The following is a 23,162-nucleotide window of genomic DNA, read 5'->3' on the forward strand; positions in this document are numbered from 1 at the left end:
ATTTAGAGTTACATTATAGGAGCATTCAACAACAAGTCAAAATGTGCTCGAGAAAGGCAGAAAACAACACTTTGATATAACTTGAGAACGAATGCAAAAAACAGTCCACTCTCAGAACAGGCTGCTTGGACACTTTCAGAACAGCTCTGTTAATGACTGAAATCAGCTCTTTAAGAGATTGTCAAAAGAGACTCTGAAAACGAAACATTGATAACTTTTGAGCAAAAGGCTGCACACACGTAATTCAACATACTCTGATTGTCATTTAGAGTTACATTATAGGAGCATTCAACAACAAGTTAAAATGTGCTCGAGAAAGGCAGAAAACAACACTTTGATAGTTTGATATAACTTGAGAACGAATGCAAAAAACAGTCCACTCTAAGAACAGGCCGCTTGGACACTTTCAGAACAGCTCTGTTAATGACTGAAAACAGCTCTCGAAGAGATAGTCAAAAGAGACTCCGAAAACGAAACGTTGATCACTTTTGAGCAAAAGGCTGCACACACGCAATTCAAGTTGCTCTGGTTGTCATTTAGAGTTACATTATAGGAGCATTCAACAACAAGTCAAAATGTGCTCGAGAAAGGCAGAAAACAACACTTTGATAGTTTGATATAACTTGAGAACGAATGCAAAAAACAGTCCACTCTCAGAACAGGCCGCTTGGACACTTTCAGAACAGCTCTGTTAATGACTGAAAACAGCTCTCGAAGAGATTGTCAAAAGAGACTCTGAAAACGAAACGTTGATCACTTTTGAGCAAAAGGCTGCACACACGCAATTCAAGTTGCTCTGATTGTCATTTAGAGTTACATTATAGGAGCATTCAACAACAAGTCAAAATGTGCTCGAGAAAGGCAGAAAACAACACTTTGATATAACTTGAGAACGAATGCAAAAAACAGTCCACTCTCAGAACAGGCTGCTTGGACACTTTCAGAACAGCTCTGTTAATGACTGAAATCAGCTCTTTAAGAGATTGTCAAAAGAGACTCTGAAAACGAAACATTGATAACTTTTGAGCAAAAGGCTGCACACACGTAATTCAACATACTCTGATTGTCATTTAGAGTTACATTATAGGAGCATTCAGCAACAAGTTAAAATGTGCTCCAGAAAAGCAGAAAACAACACTGATAGAACTTGAGAACGAATGCAAAAAACAGTCCACTCTCAGAACAGGCCGCTTGGACAATTTCAGAACAGCTCTGTTAATGACTGAAAACAGCTCTCGAAGAGATTGTCAAAAGAGACTCTGAAAACGAAACGTTGATCACTTTTGAGCAAAAGGCTGCACACACGCAATTCAAGTTGCTCTGATTGTCATTTAGAGTTACATTATAGGAGCATTCAACAACAAGTCAAAATGTGCTCGAGAAAGGCAGAAAACAACACTTTGATATAACTTGAGAACGAATGCAAAAAACAGTCCACTCTCAGAACAGGCTGCTTGGACACTTTCAGAACAGCTCTGTTAATGACTGAAATCAGCTCTTTAAGAGATTGTCAAAAGAGACTCTGAAAACGAAACATTGATAACTTTTGAGCAAAAGGCTGCACACACGTAATTCAACATACTCTGATTGTCATTTAGAGTTACATTATAGGAGCATTCAACAACAAGTCAAAATGTGCTCCAGAAAGGCAGAAAACAACACTTTGATAGTTTGATATAACTTGAGAACGAATGCAAAAAACAGTCCACTCTAAGAACAGGCCGCTTGGACACTTTCAGAACAGCTCTGTTAATGACTGAAAACAGCTCTCGAAGAGATTGTCAAAAGAGACTCCGAAAACGAAACGTTGATCACTTTTGAGCAAAAGGCTGCACACACGCAATTCAAGTTGCTCTGGTTGTCATTTAGAGTTACATTATAGGTGCATTCAGCAACAAGTCAAAATGTGCTCCAGAAAAGCAGAAAACAACACTGATAGAACTTAAGAACGAATGCAAAAAACAGTCCACTCTCAGAACAGGCCGCTTGGACACTTTCAGAACAGCTCTGTTAATGACTGAAAACAGCTCTCGAAGAGATTGTCAAAAGAGACTCTGAAAATGAAACGTTGATCACTTTTGAGCAAAAGGCTGCACACACGCAATTCAAGTTGCTCTGATTGTCATTTAGAGTTACATTATAGGAGCATTCAGCAACAAGTCAAAATGTGCTCCAGAAAAGCAGAAAACAACACTGATAGAACTTGAGAACGAATGCAAAAAACAGTCCACTCTCAGAACAGGCCGCTTGGACACTTTCAGAACAGCTCTGTTAATGACTGAAAACAGCTCTCGAAGAGATTGTCAAAAGAGACTCTGAAAACGAAACGTTGATCACTTTTGAGCAAAAGGCTGCACACACGCAATTCAAGTTGCTCTGATTGTCATTTAGAGTGACATTATAGGAGCATTCAACAACAAGTCAAAATGTGCTCGAGAAAGGCAGAAAACAACACTTTGATATAACTTGAGAACGAATGCAAAAAACATTCCACTCTCAGAACAGGCTGCTTGGACACTTTCAGAACAGCTCTGTTAATGACTGAAATCAGCTCTTTAAGAGATTGTCAAAAGAGACTCTGAAAACGAAACATTGATCACTTTTGAGCAAAAGGCTGCACACACGTAATTCAACATACTCTGATTGTCATTTAGAGTTACATTATAGGAGCATTCAACAACAAGTCAAAATGTGCTCCAGAAAGGCAGAAAACACCACTTTGATAGTTTGATATAACTTGAGAACGAATGCAAAAAACAGTCCACTCTAAGAACAGGCCGCTTGGACACTTTCAGAACAGCTCTGTTAATGACTGAAAACAGCTCTCGAAGAGATTGTCAAAAGAGACTCCGAAAACGAAACGTTGATCACTTTTGAGCAAAAGGCTGCACACACGCAATTCAAGTTGCTCTGATTGTCATTTAGAGTTACATTATAGGAGCATTCAGCAACAAGTCAAAATGTGCTCCAGAAAAGCAGAAAACAACACTGACAGAACTTGAGAACGAATGCAAAAAACAGTCCACTCTCAGAACAGGCCGCTTGGACACTTTCAGAACAGCTCTGTTAATGACTGAAAACAGCTCTCGAAGAGATTGTCAAAAGAGACTCTGAAAACGAAACGTTGATCACTTTTGAGCAAAAGGCTGCACACACGCAATTCAAGTTGCTCTGATTGTGATTTAGAGTTACATTATAGGAGCATTCAACAACAAGTCAAAATGTGCTCGAGAAAGGCAGAAAACAACACTTTGATATAACTTGAGAACGAATGCAAAAAACAGTCCACTCTCAGAACAGGCTGCTTGGACACTTTCAGAACAGCTCTGTTAATGACTGAAATCAGCTCTTTAAGAGATTGTCAAAAGAGACTCTGAAAACGAAACATTGATAACGTTTGAGCAAAAGGCTGCACACACGTAATTCAACATACTCTGATTGTCATTTAGAGTTACATTATAGGAGCATTCAGCAACAAGTCAAAATGTGCTCCAGAAAAGCAGAAAACAACACTGATAGAACTTGAGAACGAATGCAAAAAACAGTCCACTCTCAGAACAGGCCGCTTGGACACTTTCAGAACAGCCCTGTTAATGACTGAAAACAGCTCTCGAAGAGATTGTCAAAAGAGACTCTGAAAACGAAACGTTGATCACTTTTGAGCAAAAGGCTGCACACACGCAATTCAAGTTGCTCTGATTGTCATTTAGAGTTACATTATAGGAGCATTCAACAACAAGTCAAAATGTGCTCAAGAAAGGCAGAAAACAACACTTTGATATAACTTGAGAACGAATGCAAAAAACATTCCACTCTCAGAACAGGCTGCTTGGACACTTTCAGAACAGCTCTGTTAATGACTGAAATCAGCTCTTTAAGAGATTGTCAAAAGAGACTCCGAAAACGAAACGTTGATCACTTTTGAGCAAAAGGCTGCACACACGCAATTCAAGTTGCTCTGATTGTCATTTAGAGTTACATTATAGGAGTCAAAATGTGCTCCAGAAAGGCAGAAAACAACACTTTGATAGTTTGATATAACTTGAGAACGAATGCAAAAAACAGTCCACTCTAAGAACAGGCCGCTTGGACACTTTCAGAACAGCTCTGTTAATGACTGAAAACAGCTCTCGAAGAGATTGTCAAAAGAGACTCCGAAAACGAAACGTTGATCACTTTTGAGCAAAAGGCTGCACACACGCAATTCAAGTTGCTCTGATTGTCATTTAGAGTTACATTATAGGAGCATTCAGCAACAAGTCAAAATGTGCTCCAGAAAAGCAGAAAACAACACTGATAGAACTTGAGAACGAATGCAAAAAACAGTCCACTCTCAGAACAGGCCGCTTGGACACTTTCAGAACAGCTCTGTTAATGACTGAAAACAGCTCTCGAAGAGATTGTCAAAAGAGACTCTGAAAACGAAACGTTGATCACTTTTGAGCAAAAGGCTGCACACACGCAATTCAAGTTGCTCTGATTGTCATTTAGAGTTACATTATAGGAGCATTCAACAACAAGTCAAAATGTGCTCGAGAAAGGCAGAAAACAACACTTTGATATAACTTGAGAACGAATGCAAAAAACAGTCCACTCTCAGAACAGGACACTTTCAGAACAGCTCTGTTAATGACTGAAATCAGCTCTTTAAGAGATTGTCAAAAGAGACTCTGAAAACGAAACATTGATAACGTTTGAGCAAAAGGCTGCACACACGTAATTCAACATACTCTGATTGTCATTTAGAGTTACATTATAGGAGCATTCAGCAACAAGTCAAAATGTGCTCCAGAAAAGCAGAAAACAACACTGATAGAACTTGAGAACGAATGCAAAAAACATTCCACTCTCAGAACAGGCCGCTTGGACACTTTCAGAACAGCTCCGTTAATGACTGAAAACAGCTCTCGAAGAGATTGTCAAAAGAGACTCTGAAAACGAAACGTTGATCACTTTTGAGCAAAAGGCTGCACACACGCAATTCAAGTTGCTCTGATTGTCATTTAGAGTTACATTATAGGAGCATTCAGCAACAAGTCAAAATGTGCTCCAGAAAAGCAGAAAACAACACTGATAGAACTTGAGAACGAACGCAAAAAACAGTCCACTCTCAGAACAGGCCGCTTGGACACTTTCAGAACAGCTCTGTTAATGACTGAAAACAGCTCTCGAAGAGATTGTCAAAAGAGACTCTGAAAACGAAACGTTGATCACTTTTGAGCAAAAGGCTGCACACACGCAATTCAAGTTGCTCTGATTGTCATTTAGAGTTACATTATAGGAGCATTCAACAACAAGTCAAAATGTGCTCGAGAAAGGCAGAAAACAACACTTTGATATAACTTGAGAACGAATGCAAAAAACATTCCACTCTCAGAACAGGCTGCTTGGACACTTTCAGAACAGCTCTGTTAATGACTGAAATCAGCTCTTTAAGAGATTGTCAAAAGAGACTCTGAAAACGAAACATTGATAACTTTTGAGCAAAAGGCTGCACACACGTAATTCAACATACTCTGATTGTCATTTAGAGTTACATTATAGGAGCATTCAACAACAAGTCAAAATGTGCTCCAGAAAGGCAGAAAACAACACTTTGATAGTTTGATATAACTTGAGAACGAATGCAAAAAACAGTCCACTCCAAGAACAGGCCGCTTGGACACTTTCAGAACAGCTCTGTTAATGACTGAAAACAGCTCTCGAAGAGATTGTCAAAAGAGACTCTGAAAACGAAACGTTGATCACTTTTGAGCAAAAAGGCTGCACACACGCAATTCAAGTTGCTCTGATTGTCATTTAGAGTTACATTATAGGAGCATTCAACAACAAGTCAAAATGTGCTCGAGAAAGGCAGAAAACAACACTTTGATATAACTTGAGAACGAATGCAAAAAACAGTCCACTCTCAGAACAGGCTGCTTGGACACTTTCAGAACAGCTCTGTTAATGACTGAAATCAGCTCTTTAAGAGATTGTCAAAAGAGACTCTGAAAACGAAACATTGATAACTTTTGAGCAAAAGGCTGCACACACGTAATTCAACATACTCTGATTGTCATTTAGAGTTACATTATAGGAGCATTCAGAAACAAGTTAAAATGTGCTCCAGAAAAGCAGAAAACAACACTGATAGAACTTGAGAACGAATGCAAAAAACAGTCCACTCTCAGAACAGGCCGCTTGGACACTTTCAGAACAGCTCTGTTAATGACTGAAAACAGCTCTCGAAGAGATTGTCAAAAGAGACTCTGAAAACGAAACGTTGGTCACTTTTGAGCAAAAGGCTGCACACACGCAATTCAAGTTGCTCTGATTGTCATTTAGAGTTACATTATAGGAGCATTCAACAACAAGTCAAAATGTGCTCGAGAAAGGCAGAAAACAACACTTTGATGTAACTTGAGAACGAATGCAAAAAACAGTCCACTCTCAGAACAGGCTGCTTGGACACTTTCAGAACAGCTCTGTTAATGACTGAAATCAGCTCTTTAAGAGATTGTCAAAAGAGACTCTGAAAACGAAACATTGATAAGTTTTGAGCAAAAGGCTGCACACACGTAAGTCAACATACTCTGATTGTCATTTAGAGTTACATTATAGGAGCATTCAACAACAAGTCAAAATGTGCTCCAGAAAGGCAGAAAACAACACTTTGATAGTTTGATATAACTTGAGAACGAATGCAAAAAACAGTCCACTCTAAGAACAGGCCGCTTGGACACTTTCAGAACAGCTCTGTTAATGACTGAAAACAGCTCTCGAAGAGATTGTCAAAAGAGACTCCGAAAACGAAACGTTGATCACTTTTGAGCAAAAGGCTGCACACACGCAATTCAAGTTGCTCTGATTGTCATTTAGAGTTACATTATAGGAGCATTCAGCAACAAGTCAAAATGTGCTCCAGAAAAGCAGAAAACAACACTGATAGAACTTGAGAACGAATGCAAAAAACAGTCCACTCTCAGAACAGGCCGCTTGGACACTTTCAGAACAGTTCTGTTAATGACTGAAAACAGCTCTCGAAGAGATTGTCAAAAGAGACTCTGAAAACGAAACGTTGATCACTTTTGAGCAAAAGGCTGCACACACGCAATTCAAGTTGCTCTGATTGTCATTTAGAGTAACATTATAGGAGCATTCAACAACAAGTCAAAATGTGCTCGAGAAAGGCAGAAAACAACACTTTGATATAACTTGAGAACGAATGCAAAAAACAGTCCACTCTCAGAACAGGCTGCTTGGACACTTTCAGAACAGCTCTGTTAATGACTGAAATCAGCTCTTTAAGAGATTGTCAAAAGAGACTCTGAAAACGAAACCTTGATAACTTTTGAGCAAAAGGCTGCACACACGTAATTCAACATACTCTGATTGTCATTTAGAGTTACATTATAGGAGCATTCAGCAACAAGTTAAAATGTGCTCCAGAAAAGCAGAAAACAACACTGATAGAACTTGAGAACGAATGCAAAAAACAGTCCACTCTCAGAACAGGCCGCTTGGACACTTTCAGAACAGCTCTGTTAATGACTGAAAACAGCTCTCGAAGAGATTGTCAAAAGAGACTCTGAAAACGAAACGTTGATCACTTTTGAGCAAAAGGCTGCACACACGCAATTCAAGTTGCTCTGATTGTCATTTAGAGTTACATTATAGGAGCATTCAACAACAAGTCAAAATGTGCTCGAGAAAGGCAGAAAACAACACTTTGATATAACTTGAGAACGAATGCAAAAAACAGTCCACTCTCAGAACAGGCTGCTTGGACACTTTCAGAACAGCTCTGTTAATGACTGAAATCAGCTCTTTAAGAGATTGTCAAAAGAAACTCTGAAAACGAAACATTGATAACTTTTGAGCAAAAGGCTGCACACACGTAATTCAACATACTCTGATTGTCATTTAGAGTTACATTATAGGAGCATTCAACAACAAGTCAAAATGTGCTCCAGAAAGGCAGAAAACAACACTTTGATAGTTTGATATAACTTGAGAACGAATGCAAAAAACAGTCCACTCTAAGAACAGGCCGCTTGGACACTTTCAGAACAGCTCTGTTAATGACTGAAAACAGCTCTCGAAGAGATTGTCAAAAGAGACTCCGAAAACGAAACGTAGATCACTTTTGAGCAAAAGGCTGCACACAAGCAATTCAAGTTGCTCTGATTGTCATTTAGAGTTACATTATAGGAGCATTCAGCAACAAGTCAAAATGTGCTCCAGAAAAGCAGAAAACAACACTGATAGAACTTGAGAACGAATGCAAAAAACAGTCCACTCTCAGAACAGGCCGCTTGGACACTTTCAGAACAGCTCTGTTAATGACTGAAAACAGCTCTCGAAGAGATTGTCAAAAGAGACTCTGAAAACGAAACGTTGATCACTTTTGAGCAAAAGGCTGCACACACGCAATTCAAGTTGCTCTGATTGTCATTTAGAGTTACATTATAGGAGCATTCAACAACAAGTCAAAATGTGCTCGAGAAAGGCAGAAAACAACACTTTGATATAACTTGAGAACGAATGCAAAAAACAGTCCACTCTCAGAACAGGCTGCTTGGACACTTTCAGAACAGCTCTGTTAATGACTGAAAACAGCTCTCGAAGAGATTGTCAAAAGAGACTCTGAAAACGAAACGTTGATCACTTTTGAGCAAAAGGCTGCACACACGCAATTCAAGTTGCTCTGATTGTCATTTAGAGTGACATTATAGGAGCATTCAACAACAAGTCAAAATGTGCTCGAGAAAGGCAGAAAACAACACTTTGATATAACTTGAGAACGAATGCAAAAAACATTCCACTCTCAGAACAGGCTGCTTGGACACTTTCAGAACAGCTCTGTTAATGACTGAAATCAGCTCTTTAAGAGATTGTCAAAAGAGACTCTGAAAACGAAACATTGATAACTTTTGAGCAAAAGGCTGCACACACGTAATTCAACATACTCTGATTGTCATTTAGAGTTACATTATAGGAGCATTCAGCAACAAGTTAAAATGTGCTCCAGAAAAGCAGAAAACAACACTGATAGAACTTGAGAACGAATGCAAAAAACAGTCCACTCTCAGAACAGGCCGCTTGGACAATTTCAGAACAGCTCTGTTAATGACTGAAAACAGCTCTCGAAGAGATTGTCAAAAGAGACTCTGAAAACGAAACGTTGATCACTTTTGAGCAAAAGGCTGCACACACGCAATTCAAGTTGCTCTGATTGTCATTTAGAGTTACATTATAGGAGCATTCAACAACAAGTCAAAATGTGCTCGAGAAAGGCAGAAAACAACACTTTGATATAACTTGAGAACGAATGCAAAAAACAGTCCACTCTCAGAACAGGCTGCTTGGACACTTTCAGAACAGCTCTGTTAATGACTGAAATCAGCTCTTTAAGAGATTGTCAAAAGAGACTCTGAAAACGAAACATTGATAACTTTTGAGCAAAAGGCTGCACACACGTAATTCAACATACTCTGATTGTCATTTAGAGTTACATTATAGGAGCATTCAACAACAAGTCAAAATGTGCTCCAGAAAGGCAGAAAACAACACTTTGATAGTTTGATATAACTTGAGAACGAATGCAAAAAACAGTCCACTCTAAGAACAGGCCGCTTGGACACTTTCAGAACAGCTCTGTTAATGACTGAAAACAGCTCTCGAAGAGATTGTCAAAAGAGACTCCGAAAACGAAACGTTGATCACTTTTGAGCAAAAGGCTGCACACACGCAATTCAAGTTGCTCTGGTTGTCATTTAGAGTTACATTATAGGTGCATTCAGCAACAAGTCAAAATGTGCTCCAGAAAAGCAGAAAACAACACTGATAGAACTTAAGAACGAATGCAAAAAACAGTCCACTCTCAGAACAGGCCGCTTGGACACTTTCAGAACAGCTCTGTTAATGACTGAAAACAGCTCTCGAAGAGATTGTCAAAAGAGACTCTGAAAATGAAACGTTGATCACTTTTGAGCAAAAGGCTGCACACACGCAATTCAAGTTGCTCTGATTGTCATTTAGAGTTACATTATAGGAGCATTCAGCAACAAGTCAAAATGTGCTCCAGAAAAGCAGAAAACAACACTGATAGAACTTGAGAACGAATGCAAAAAACAGTCCACTCTCAGAACAGGCCGCTTGGACACTTTCAGAACAGCTCTGTTAATGACTGAAAACAGCTCTCGAAGAGATTGTCAAAAGAGACTCTGAAAACGAAACGTTGATCACTTTTGAGCAAAAGGCTGCACACACGCAATTCAAGTTGCTCTGATTGTCATTTAGAGTGACATTATAGGAGCATTCAACAACAAGTCAAAATGTGCTCAAGAAAGGCAGAAAACAACACTTTGATATAACTTGAGAACGAATGCAAAAAACATTCCACTCTTAGAACAGGCTGCTTGGACAATTTCAGAACAGCTCTGTTAATGACTGAAATCAGCTATTTAAGAGATTGTCAAAAGAGACTCTGAAAACGAAACATTGATAACTTTTGAGCAAAAGGCTGCACACACGTAATTCAACATACTCTGATTGTCATTTAGAGTTACATTATAGGAGCATTCAACAACAAGTCAAAATGTGCTCCAGAAAGGCAGAAAACAACACTTTGATAGTTTGATATAACTTGAGAACGAATGCAAAAAACAGTCCACTCTAAGAACAGGCCGCTTGGACACTTTCAGAACAGCTCTGTTAATGACTGTAAACAGTTTTCAAAGAGATTGTCAAAAGAGACTCCGAAAACGAAACGTTGATCACTTTTGAGCAAAAGGCTGCACACACGCAATTCAAGTTGCTCTGATTGTCATTTAGAGTTACATTATAGGAGCATTCAGCAACAAGTCAAAATGTGCTCCAGAAAAGCAGAAAACAACACTGATAGAACTTGAGAACGAATGCAAAAAACAGTCCACTCTCAGAACAGGCCGCTTGGACACTTTCAGAACAGCTCTGTTAATGACTGAAAACAGCTCTCGAAGAGATTGTCAAAAGAGACTCTGAAAACGAAACGTTGATCACTTTTGAGCAAAAGGCTGCACACACGCAATTCAAGTTGCTCTGATTGTCATTTAGAGTTACATTATAGGAGCATTCAACAATAAGTCAAAATGTGCTCAAGAAAGGCAGAAAACAACACTTTGATATAACTTGAGAACGAATGCAAAAAACATTCCACTCTCAGAACAGGCTGCTTGGACACTTTCAGAACAGCTCTGTTAATGACTGAAAACAGCTCTCGAAGAGATTGTCAAAAGAGACTCTGAAAACGAAACGTTGATCACTTTTGAGCAAAAGGCTGCACACACGCAATTCAAGTTGCTCAGATTGTCATTTGGAGTTACATTATAGGAGCATTCAACAACAAGTCAAAATGTGCTCGAGAAAGGCAGAAAACAACACTTTGATATAACTTGAGAACGAATGCAAAAAACATTCCACTCTCAGAACAGGCTGCTTGGACACTTTCAGAACAGCTCTGTTAATGACTGAAATCAGCTCTTTAAGAGATTGTCAAAAGAGACTCTGAAAACGAAACATTGATAACTTTTGAGCAGAAGGCTGCACACACGTAATTCAACATACTCTGATTGTCATTTAGAGTTACATTATAGGAGCATTCAACAACAAGTCAAAATGTGCTCCAGAAAGGCAGAAAACAACACTTTGATAGTTTGATATAACTTGAGAACGAATGCAAAAAACAGTCCACTCTAAGAACAGGCCGCTTGGACACTTTCAGAACAGCTCTGTTAATGACTGAAAACAGCTCTCGAAGAGATTGTCAAAAGAGACTCCGAAAACGAAACGTTGATCACTTTTGAGCAAAAGGCTGCACACACGCAATTCAAGTTGCTCTGATTGTCATTTAGAGTTACATTATAGGAGCATTCAACAACAAGTCAAAATGTGCTCGAGAAAGGCAGAAAACAACACTTTGATATAACTTGAGAACGAATGCAAAAAACAGTCCACTCTCAGAACAGGCTGCTTGGACACTTTCAGAACAGCTCTGTTAATGACTGAAATCAGCTCTTTAAGAGATTGTCAAAAGAGACTCTGAAAACGAAACATTGATAACTTTTGAGCAAAAGGCTGCACACACGTAATTCAACATACTCTGATTGTCATTTAGAGTTACATTATAGGAGCATTCAACAACAAGTCAAAATGTGCTCCAGAAAGGCAGAAAACAACACTTTGATAGTTTGATATAACTTGAGAACGAATGCAAAAAACAGTCCACTCTAAGAACAGGCCGCTTGGACACTTTCAGAACAGCTCTGTTAATGACTGAAAACAGCTCTCGAAGAGATTGTCAAAAGAGACTCCGAAAACGAAACGTTGATCACTTTTGAGCAAAAGGCTGCACACACGCAATTCAAGTTGCTCTGATTGTCATTTAGAGTTACATTATAGGAGCATTCAGCAACAAGTCAAAATGTGCTCCAGAAAAGCAGAAAACAACACTGATAGAACTTGAGAACGAATGCAAAAAACAGTCCACTCTCAGAACAGGCCGCTTGGACACTTTCAGAACAGCTCTGTTAATGACTGAAAACAGCTCTCGAAGAGATTGTCAAAAGAGACTCCGAAAACGAAACGTTGATCACTTTTGAGCAAAAGGCTGCACACACGCAATTCAAGTTGCTCTGATTGTTATTTAGAGTTACATTATAGGAGCATTCAACAACAAGTCAAAATGTGCTCGAGAAAGGCAAAAAACAACACTTTGATAGTTTGATATAACTTGAGAACGAATGCAAAAAACAGTCCACTCTAAGAACAGGCCGCTTGGACACTTTCAGAACAGCTCTGTTAATGACTGAAAACAGCTCTTGAAGAGATTGTCAAAAGAGACTGAAAACGAAACGTTGATAACTTTTGAGCAAAAGGCTGCACACACGCAATTCAAGTTGCTCTGATTGTGATTTAGAGTTACATTATAGGAGCATTCAACAACAAGTCAAAATGTGCTCGAGAAAGGCAGAAAACAACACTTTGATATAACTTGAGAACGAATGCAAAAAACAGTCCACTCTCAGAACAGGCCGCTTGGACACTTTCAGAACAGCTCTGTTAATGACTGAAAACAGCTCTCGAAGAGATTGTCAAAAGAGACTCTGAAAACGAAACGTTGATCACTTTTGAGCAAAAGGCTGCACACACGCAATTCAAGTTGCTCTGATTGTCATTTAGAGTTACATTATAGGAGCATTCAGCAACAAGTCAAAATGTGCTCCAGAAAAGCAGAAAACAACACTTTGATAGTTCGATATAACTTGAGAACGAATGCAAAAAACAGTCCACTCTCAGAACAGGCCGCTTGGACACTTTCAGAACAGCTCTGTTAATGACTGAAAACAGCTCTCGAAGAGATTGTCAAAAGAGACTCTGAAAACGAAACGTTCATCACTTTTGAGCAAAAGGCTGCACACACGCAATTCAAGTTGCTCTGATTGTCATTTAGAGTTACATTATAGGAGCATTCAGCAACAAGTCAAAATGTGCTCCAGAAAAGCAGAAAACAACACTTTGATAGTTTGATATAACTTGAGAACGAATGCAAAAAACAGTCCACTCTAAGAACAGGCCGCTTGGACACTTTCAGAACAGCTCTGTTAATGACTGAAAACAGCTCTCGAAGAGATTGTCAAAAGAGACTCCGAAAACGAAACGTTGATCACTTTTGAGCAAAAGGCTGCACACACGCAATTCAAGTTGCTCTGATTGTGATTTAGAGTTACATTATAGGAGCATTCAGCAACAAGTCAAAATGTGCTCCAGAAAAGCAGAAAACAACACTGATAGAACTTGAGAACGAATGCAAAAAACAGTCCACTCTCAGAACAGGCCGCTTGGACACTTTCAGAAGAGCTCTGTTAATGACTGAAAACAGCTCTCGAAGAGATTGTCAAAAGAGACTCTGAAAACGAAACGTTGATCACTTTTGAGCAAAAGGCTGCACACACGCAATTCAAGTTGCTCTGATTGTCATTTAGAGTTACATTATAGGAGCATTCAACAACAAGTCAAAATGTGCTCGAGAAAGGCAGAAAACAACACTTTGATATAACTTGAGAACGAATGCAAAAAACAGTCCACTCTCAGAACAGGCTGCTTGGACACTTTCAGAACAGCTCTGTTAATGACTGAAATCAGCTCTTTATGAGATTGTCAAAAGAAACTCTGAAAACGAAACATTGATAACTTTTGAGCAAAAGGCTGCACACACGTAATTCAACATACTCTGATTGTCATTTAGAGTTACATTATAGGAGCATTCAACAACAAGTCAAAATGTGCTCCAGAAAGGCAGAAAACAACACTTTGATAGTTTGATATAACTTGAGAACGAATGCAAAAAACAGTCCACTCTAAGAACAGGCCGCTTGGACACTTTCAGAACAGCTCTGTTAATGACTGAAAACAGCTCTCGAAGAGATTGTCAAAAGAGACTCCGAAAACGAAACGTTGATCACTTTTGAGCAAAAGGCTGCACACACGCAATTCAAGTTGCTCTGATTGTCATTTAGAGTTACATTATAGGAGCATTCAGCAACAAGTCAAAATGTGCTCCAGAAAAGCAGAAAACAACACTGATAGAACTTGAGAACGAATGCAAAAAACAGTCCACTCTCAGAACAGGCCGCTTGGACACTTTCAGAACAGCTCTGTTAATGACTGAAAACAGCTCTCGAAGAGATTGTCAAAAGAGACTCTGAAAACGAAACGTTGATAACTTTTGAGCAAAAGGCTGCACACACGCAATTCAAGTTGCTCTGATTGTCATTTAGAGTTACATTATAGGAGCATTCAACAACAAGTCAAAATGTGCTCGAGAAAGGCAGAAAACAACACTTTGATATAACTTGAGAACGAATGCAAAAAACAGTCCACTCTCAGAACAGGCCGCTTGGACACTTTCAGAACAGCTCTGTTAATGACTGAAAACAGCTCTCGAAGAGATTGTCAAAAGAGACTCCGAAAACGAAACGTTGATAACTTTTGAGCAAAAGGCTGCACACACGCAATTCAAGTTGCTCTGATTGTCATTTAGAGTTACATTATAGGAGCATTCAGCAACAAGTCAAAATGTGCTCCAGAAAAGCAGAAAACAACACTTTGATAGTTTGATATAACTTGAGAACGAATGCAAAAAACAGTCCACTCTCAGAACAGGCCGCTTGGACACTTTCAGAACAGCTCTGTTAATGACTGAAAACAGCTCTCGAAGAGATTGTCAAAAGAGACTCTGAAAACGAAACGTTGATCACTTTTGAGCAAAAGGCTGCACACACGCAATTCAAGTTGCTCTGATTGTCATTTAGAGTTACATTATAGGAGCATTCAGCAACAAGTCAAAATGTGCTCCAGAAAAGCAGAAAACAACACTTTGATAGTTTGATATAACTTGAGAACGAATGCAAAAAACAGTCCACTCTCAGAACAGGCCGCTTGGACACTTTCAGAACAGCTCTGTTAATGACTGAAAACAGCTCTCGAAGAGATTGTCAAAAGAGACTCTGAAAACGAAACGTTGATCACTTTTGAGCAAAAGGCTGCACACACGCAATTCAAGTTGCTCTGATTGTCATTTAGAGTTACATTATAGGAGCATTCAGCAACAAGTCAAAATGTGCTCCAGAAAAGCAGAAAACAACACTGATAGAACTTGAGAACGAATGCAAAAAACAGTCCACTCTCAGAACCGGCCGCTTGGACACTTTCAGAACAGCTCTGTTAATGACTGAAAACAGCTCTCGAAGAGATTGTCAAAAGAGACTCTGAAAACGAAACGTTGATCACTTTTGAGCAAAAGGCTGCACACACGCAATTCAAGTTGCTCTGATTGTCATTTAGAGTTACATTATAGGAGCATTCAACAACAAGTCAAAATGTGCTTGAGAAAGGCAGAAAACAACACTTTGATATAACTTGAGAACGAATGCAAAAAACAGTCCACTCTCAGAACAGGCTGCTTGGACACTTTCAGAACAGCTCTGTTAATGACTGAAATCAGCTCTTTATGAGATTGTCAAAAGAAACTCTGAAAACAAAACATTGATAACTTTTGAGCAAAAGGCTGCACACACGTAATTCAACATACTCTGATTGTCATTTAGAGTTACATTATAGGAGCATTCAACAACAAGTCAAAATGTGCTCCAGAAAGGCAGAAAACAACACTTTGATAGTTTGATATAACTTGAGAACGAATGCAAAAAACAGTCCACTCAAAGAACAGGCCGCTTGGACACTTTCAGAACAGCTCTGTTAATGACTGAAAACAGCTCTCGAAGAGATTGTCAAAAGAGACTCCGAAAACGAAACGTTGATCACTTTTGAGCAAAAGGCTGCACACACGCAATTCAAGTTGCTCTGATTGTCATTTAGAGTTACATTATAGGAGCATTCAGCAACAAGTCAAAATGTGCTCCAGAAAAGCAGAAAACAACACTGATAGAACTTGAGAACGAATGCAAAAAACAGTCCACTCTCAGAACAGGCCGCTTGGACACTTTCAGAACAGCTCTGTTAATGACTGAAAACAGCTCTCGAAGAGATTGTCAAAAGAGACTCTGAAAACGAAACGTTGATAACTTTTGAGCAAAAGGCTGCACACACGCAATTCAAGTTGCTCTGATTGTCATTTAGAGTTACATTATAGGAGCATTCAACAACAAGTCAAAATGTGCTCGAGAAAGGCAGAAAACAACACTTTGATATAACTTGAGAACGAATGCAAAAAACAGTCCACTCTCAGAACAGGCCGCTTGGACACTTTCAGAACAGCTCTGTTAATGACTGAAAACAGCTCTCGAAGAGATTGTCAAAAGAGACTCCGAAAACGAAACGTTGATAACTTTTGAGCAAAAGGCTGCACACACGCAATTCAAGTTGCTCTGATTGTCATTTAGAGTTACATTATAGGAGCATTCAGCAACAAGTCAAAATGTGCTCCAGAAAAGCAGAAAACAACACTTTGATAGTTTGATATAACTTGAGAACGAATGCAAAAAACAGTCCACTCTAAGAACAGGCCGCTTGGACACTTTCAGAACAGCTCTGTTAATGACTGAAAACAGCTCTCGAAGAGATTGTCAAAAGAGACTCCGAAAACGAAACGTTGATCACTTTTGATCAAAAGGCTGCACACACGCAATTCAAGTTGCTCTGATTGTGATTTAGAGTTACATTATAGGAGCATTCAGTAACAAGTCAAAATGTGCTCCAGAAAAGCAGAAAACAACACTGATAGAACTTGAGAACGAATGCAAAAAACAGTCCACTCTCAGAACAGGCCGCTTGGACACTTTCAGAACAGCTCTGTTAATGACTGAAAACAGCTCTCGAAGAGATTGTCAAAAGAGACTCCGAAAACGAAACGTTGATCACTTTTGAGCAAAAGGCTGCACACACACAATTCAAGGTGCTCTGGTTGTCATTTAGAGTTACATTATAGGATTATTCAACAACAAGTCAAAATGTGCTCGTGAAAGGCAGAAAACAACACTTTGATAGTTTGATATAACTTGAGAACGAATGCAAAAAACAGTCCACTCTAAGAACAGGCCGCTTGGACACTTTCAGAACAGCTCTGTTAATGACTGAAAACAGCTCTCGAAGAGATTGTCAAAAGAGACTCCGAAAACGAAACGTTGATCACTTTTGAGCAAAAGGCTGCACACACGCAATTCAAGTTGCTCTGATTGTCATTTAGAGTTACATTATAGGAGCATTCAGCAACAAGTCAAAATGTGCTCCAGAAAAGCAGAAAACAACACTGATAGAACTTGAGAACGAATGCAAAAAACAGTCCACTCTCAGAACAGGCCGCTTGGACACTTTCAGAACAGCTCTGTTAATGACTGAAAACAGCTCTCGAAGAGATTGTCAAAAGAGACTCTGAAAACGAAACGTTGATCACTTTTGAGCAAAAGGCTGCACACACGCAATTCAAGTTGCTCTGATTGTCATTTAGAGTTACATTATAGGAGCATTCAACAACAAGTCAAAATGTGCTCGAGAAAGGCAGAAAACAACACTTTGATATAACTTGAGAACGAATGCAAAAAACAGTCCACTCTCAGAACAGGCTGCTTGGACACTTTCAGAACAGCTCTGTTAATGACTGAAATCAGCTCTTTATGAGATTGTCAAAAGAAACTCTGAAAACGAAACATTGATAACTTTTGAGCAAAAGGCTGCACACACGTAATTCAACATACTCTGATTGTCATTTAGAGTTACATTATAGGAGCATTCAACAACAAGTCAAAATGTGCTCCAGAAAGGCAGAAAACAACACTTTGATAGTTTGATATAACTTGAGAACGAATGCAAAAAACAGTCCACTCTAAGAACAGGCCGCTTGGACACTTTCAGAACAGCTCTGTTAATGACTGAAAACAGCTCTCGAAGAGATTGTCAAAAGAGACTCCGAAAACGAAACGTTGATCACTTTTGAGCAAAAGGCTGCACACACGCAATTCAAGTTGCTCTGATTGTGATTTAGAGTTACATTATAGGAGCATTCAGCAACAAGTCAAAATGTGCTCCAGAAAAGCAGAAAACAACACTGATAGAACTTGAGAACGAATGCAAAAAACAGTCCACTCTCAGAACAGGCCGCTTGGACACTTTCAGAACAGCTCTGTTAATGACTGAAAACAGCTCTCGAAGAGATTGTCAAAAGAGACTCCGAAAACGAAACGTTGATCACTTTTGAGCAAAAGGCTGCACACACGCAATTCAAGGTGCTCTGGTTGTCATTTAGAGTTACATTATAGGATTATTCAACAACAAGTCAAAATGTGCTCGTGAAAGGCAGAAAACAACACTTTGATAGTTTGATATAACTTGAGAACGAATGCAAAAAACAGTCCACTCTAAGAACAGGCCGCTTGGACACTTTCAGAACAGCTCTGTTAATGACTGAAAACAGCTCTCGAAGAGATTGTCAAAAGAGACTCCGAAAACGAAACGTTGATCACTTTTGATCAAAAGGCTGCACACACGCAATTCAAGTTGCTCTGATTGTGATTTAGAGTTACATTATAGGAGCATTCAGCAACAAGTCAAAATGTGCTCCAGAAAAGCAGAAAACAACACTGATAGAACTTGAGAACGAATGCAAAAAACAGTCCACTCTCAGAACAGGCCGCTTGGACACTTTCAGAACAGCTCTGTTAATGACTGAAAACAGCTCTCGAAGAGATTGTCAAAAGAGACTCCGAAAACGAAACGTTGATCACTTTTGAGCAAAAGGCTGCACACACGCAATTCAAGTTGCTCTGATTGTTATTTAGAGTTACATTATAGGAGCATTCAACAACAAGTCAAAATGTGCTCGAGAAAGGCAAAAAACAACACTTTGATAGTTTGATATAACTTGAGAACGAATGCAAAAAACAGTCCACTCTAAGAACAGGCCGCTTGGACACTTTCAGAACAGCTCTGTTAATGACTGAAAACAGCTCTCGAAGAGATTGTCAAAAGAGACTCTGAAAACGAAACGTTGATCACCTTTGAGCAAAAGGCTGCACACACGCAATTCAAGTTGCTCTGATTGTCATTTAGAGTTACATTATAGGAGCATTCAACAACAAGTCAAAATGTGCTCGAGAAAGGCAGAAAACAACACTTTGATATAACTTGAGAACGAATGCAAAAAACAGTCCACTCTCAGAACAGGCTGCTTGGACACTTTCAGAACAGCTCTGTTAATGACTGAAATCAGCTCTTTAAGAGATTGTCAAAAGAGACTCTGAAAACGACACATTGATAACTTTTGAGCAAAAGGCTGCACACACGTAATTCAACATACTCTGATTGTCATTTAGAGTTATATTATAGGAGCATTCAACAACAAGTCAAAATGTGCTCCAGAAAGGCAGAAAACAACACTTTGATAGTTTGATATAACTTGAGAACGAATGCAAAAAACAGTCCACTCTAAGAACAGGCCGCTTGGACACTTTCAGAACAGCTCTGTTAATGACTGAAAACAGCTCTCGAAGAGATTGTCAAAAGAGACTCTGAAAACGAAACGTTGATCACTTTTGAGCAAAAGGCTGCACACACGCAATTCAAGTTGCTCTGATTGTCATTTAGAGTTACATTATAGGAGCATTCAACAACAAGTCAAAATGTGCTCGAGAAAGGCAGAAAACAACACTTTGATATAACTTGAGAACGAATGCAAAAAACAGTCCACTCTCAGAACAGGCTGCTTGGACACTTTCAGAACAGCTCTGTTAATGACTGAAATCAGCTCTTTAAGAGATTGTCAAAAGAGACTCTGAAAACGAAACGTTGATCACTTTTGAGCAAAAGGCTGCACACACGCAATTCAAGTTGCTCTGATTGTCATTTAGAGTTACATTATAGGAGCATTCAACAACAAGTCAAAATGTGCTCGAGAAAGGCAGAAAACAACACTTTGATAGTTTGATATAACTTGAGAACGAATGCAAAAAACAGTCCACTCTAAGAACAGGCCGCTTGGACACTTTCAGAACAGCTCTGTTAATGACTGAAAACAGCTCTCGAAGAGATTGTCAAAAGAGACTCCGAAAACGAAACGTTGATCACTTTTGAGCAAAAGGCTGCACACACGCAATTCAAGTTGCTCTGATTGTCATTTAGAGTTACATTATAGGAGCATTCAGCAACAAGTCCAAATGTGCTCCAGAAAAGCAGAAAACAACACTTTGATAGTTTGATATAACTTGAGAACGAATGCAAAAAACAGTCCACTCTAAGAACAGGCCGCTTGGACACTTTCAGAACAGCTCTGTTAATGACTGAAAACAGCTCTCGAAGAGATTGTCAAAAGAGACTCCGAAAACGAAACGTTGATCACTTTTGATCAAAAGGCTGCACACACGCAATTCAAGTTGCTCTGATTGTGATTTAGAGTTACATTATAGGAGCATTCAGCAACAAGTCAAAATGTGCTCCAGAAAAGCAGAAAACAACACTGATAGAACTTGAGAACGAATGCAAAAAACAGTCCACTCTCAGAACAGGCCGCTTGGACACTTTCAGAACAGCTCTGTTAATGACTGAAAACAGCTCTCGAAGAGATTGTCAAAAGAGACTCTGAAAACGAAACGTTGATCACTTTTGAGCAAAAGGCTGCACACACGCAATTCAAGTTGCTCTGATTGTCATTTAGAGTTACATTATAGGAGCATTCAACAACAAGTCAAAATGTGCTCGAGAAAGGCAGAAAACAACACTTTGATATAACTTGAGAACGAATGCAAAAAACAGTCCACTCTCAGAACAGGCTGCTTGGACACTTTCAGAACAGCTCTGTTAATGACTGAAAACAGCTCTCGAAGAGATTGTCAAAAGAGACTCCGAAAACGAAACGTTGATCACTTTTGAGCAAAAGGCTGCACACACGCAATTCAAGTTGCTCTGATTGTTATTTAGAGTTACATTATAGGAGCATTCAACAACAAGTCAAAATGTGCTCGAGAAAGGCAAAAAACAACACTTTGATAGTTTGATATAACTTGAGAACGAATGCAAAAAACAGTCCACTCTAAGAACAGGCCGCTTGGACACTTTCAGAACAGCTCTGTTAATGACTGAAAACAGCTCTCGAAGAGATTGTCAAAAGAGACTCTGAAAACGAAACGTTGATCACCTTTGAGCAAAAGGCTGCACACACGCAATTCAAGTTGCTCTGATTGTCATTTAGAGTTACATTATAGGAGCATTCAACAACAAGTCAAAATGTGCTCGAGAAAGGCAGAAAACAACACTTTGATATAACTTGAGAACGAATGCAAAAAACAGTCCACTCTCAGAACAGGCTGCTTGGACACTTTCAGAACAGCTCTGTTAATGACTGAAATCAGCTCTTTAAGAGATTGTCAAAAGAGACTCTGAAAACGACACATTGATAACTTTTGAGCAAAAGGCTGCACACACGTAATTCAACATACTCTGATTGTCATTTAGAGTTATATTATAGGAGCATTCAACAACAAGTCAAAATGTGCTCCAGAAAGGCAGAAAACAACACTTTGATAGTTTGATATAACTTGAGAACGAATGCAAAAAACAGTCCACTCTAAGAACAGGCCGCTTGGACACTTTCAGAACAGCTCTGTTAATGACTGAAAACAGCTCTCGAAGAGATTGTCAAAAGAGACTCTGAAAACGAAACGTTGATCACTTTTGAGCAAAAGGCTGCACACACGCAATTCAAGTTGCTCTGATTGTCATTTAGAGTTACATTATAGGAGCATTCAACAACAAGTCAAAATGTGCTCGAGAAAGGCAGAAAACAACACTTTGATATAACTTGAGAACGAATGCAAAAAACAGTCCACTCTCAGAACAGGCTGCTTGGACACTTTCAGAACAGCTCTGTTAATGACTGAAATCAGCTCTTTAAGAGATTGTCAAAAGAGACTCTGAAAACGAAACGTTGATCACTTTTGAGCAAAAGGCTGCACACACGCAATTCAAGTTGCTCTGATTGTCATTTAGAGTTACATTATAGGAGCATTCAACAACAAGTCAAAATGTGCTCGAGAAAGGCAGAAAACAACACTTTGATAGTTTGATATAACTTGAGAACGAATGCAAAAAACAGTCCACTCTAAGAACAGGCCGCTTGGACACTTTCAGAACAGCTCTGTTAATGACTGAAAACAGCTCTCGAAGAGATTGTCAAAAGAGACTCCGAAAACGAAACGTTGATCACTTTTGAGCAAAAGGCTGCACACACGCAATTCAAGTTGCTCTGATTGTCATTTAGAGTTACATTATAGGAGCATTCAGCAACAAGTCAAAATGTGCTCCAGAAAAGCAGAAAACAACACTGATAGAACTTGAGAACGAATGCAAAAAACAGTCCACTCTAAGAACAGGCCGCTTGGACACTTTCAGAACAGCTCTGTTAATGACTGAAAACAGCTCTCGAAGAGATTGTCAAAAGAGACTCCGAAAACGAAACGTTGATCACTTTTGAGCAAAAGGCTGCACACACGCAATTCAAGTTGCTCTGATTGTCATTTAGAGTTACATTATAGGAGCATTCAACAACAAGTCAAAATGTGCTCGAGAAAGGCAGAAAACAACACTTTGATATAACTTGAGAACGAATGCAAAAAACAGTCCACTCTCAGAAC

This window comes from Nansenia antarctica, assembly GCF_963989245.1.
Source record: "Nansenia antarctica genome assembly, chromosome: 13".
NCBI classification, from domain to species: Eukaryota; Metazoa; Chordata; class Actinopteri; order Argentiniformes; family Microstomatidae; genus Nansenia; species Nansenia antarctica.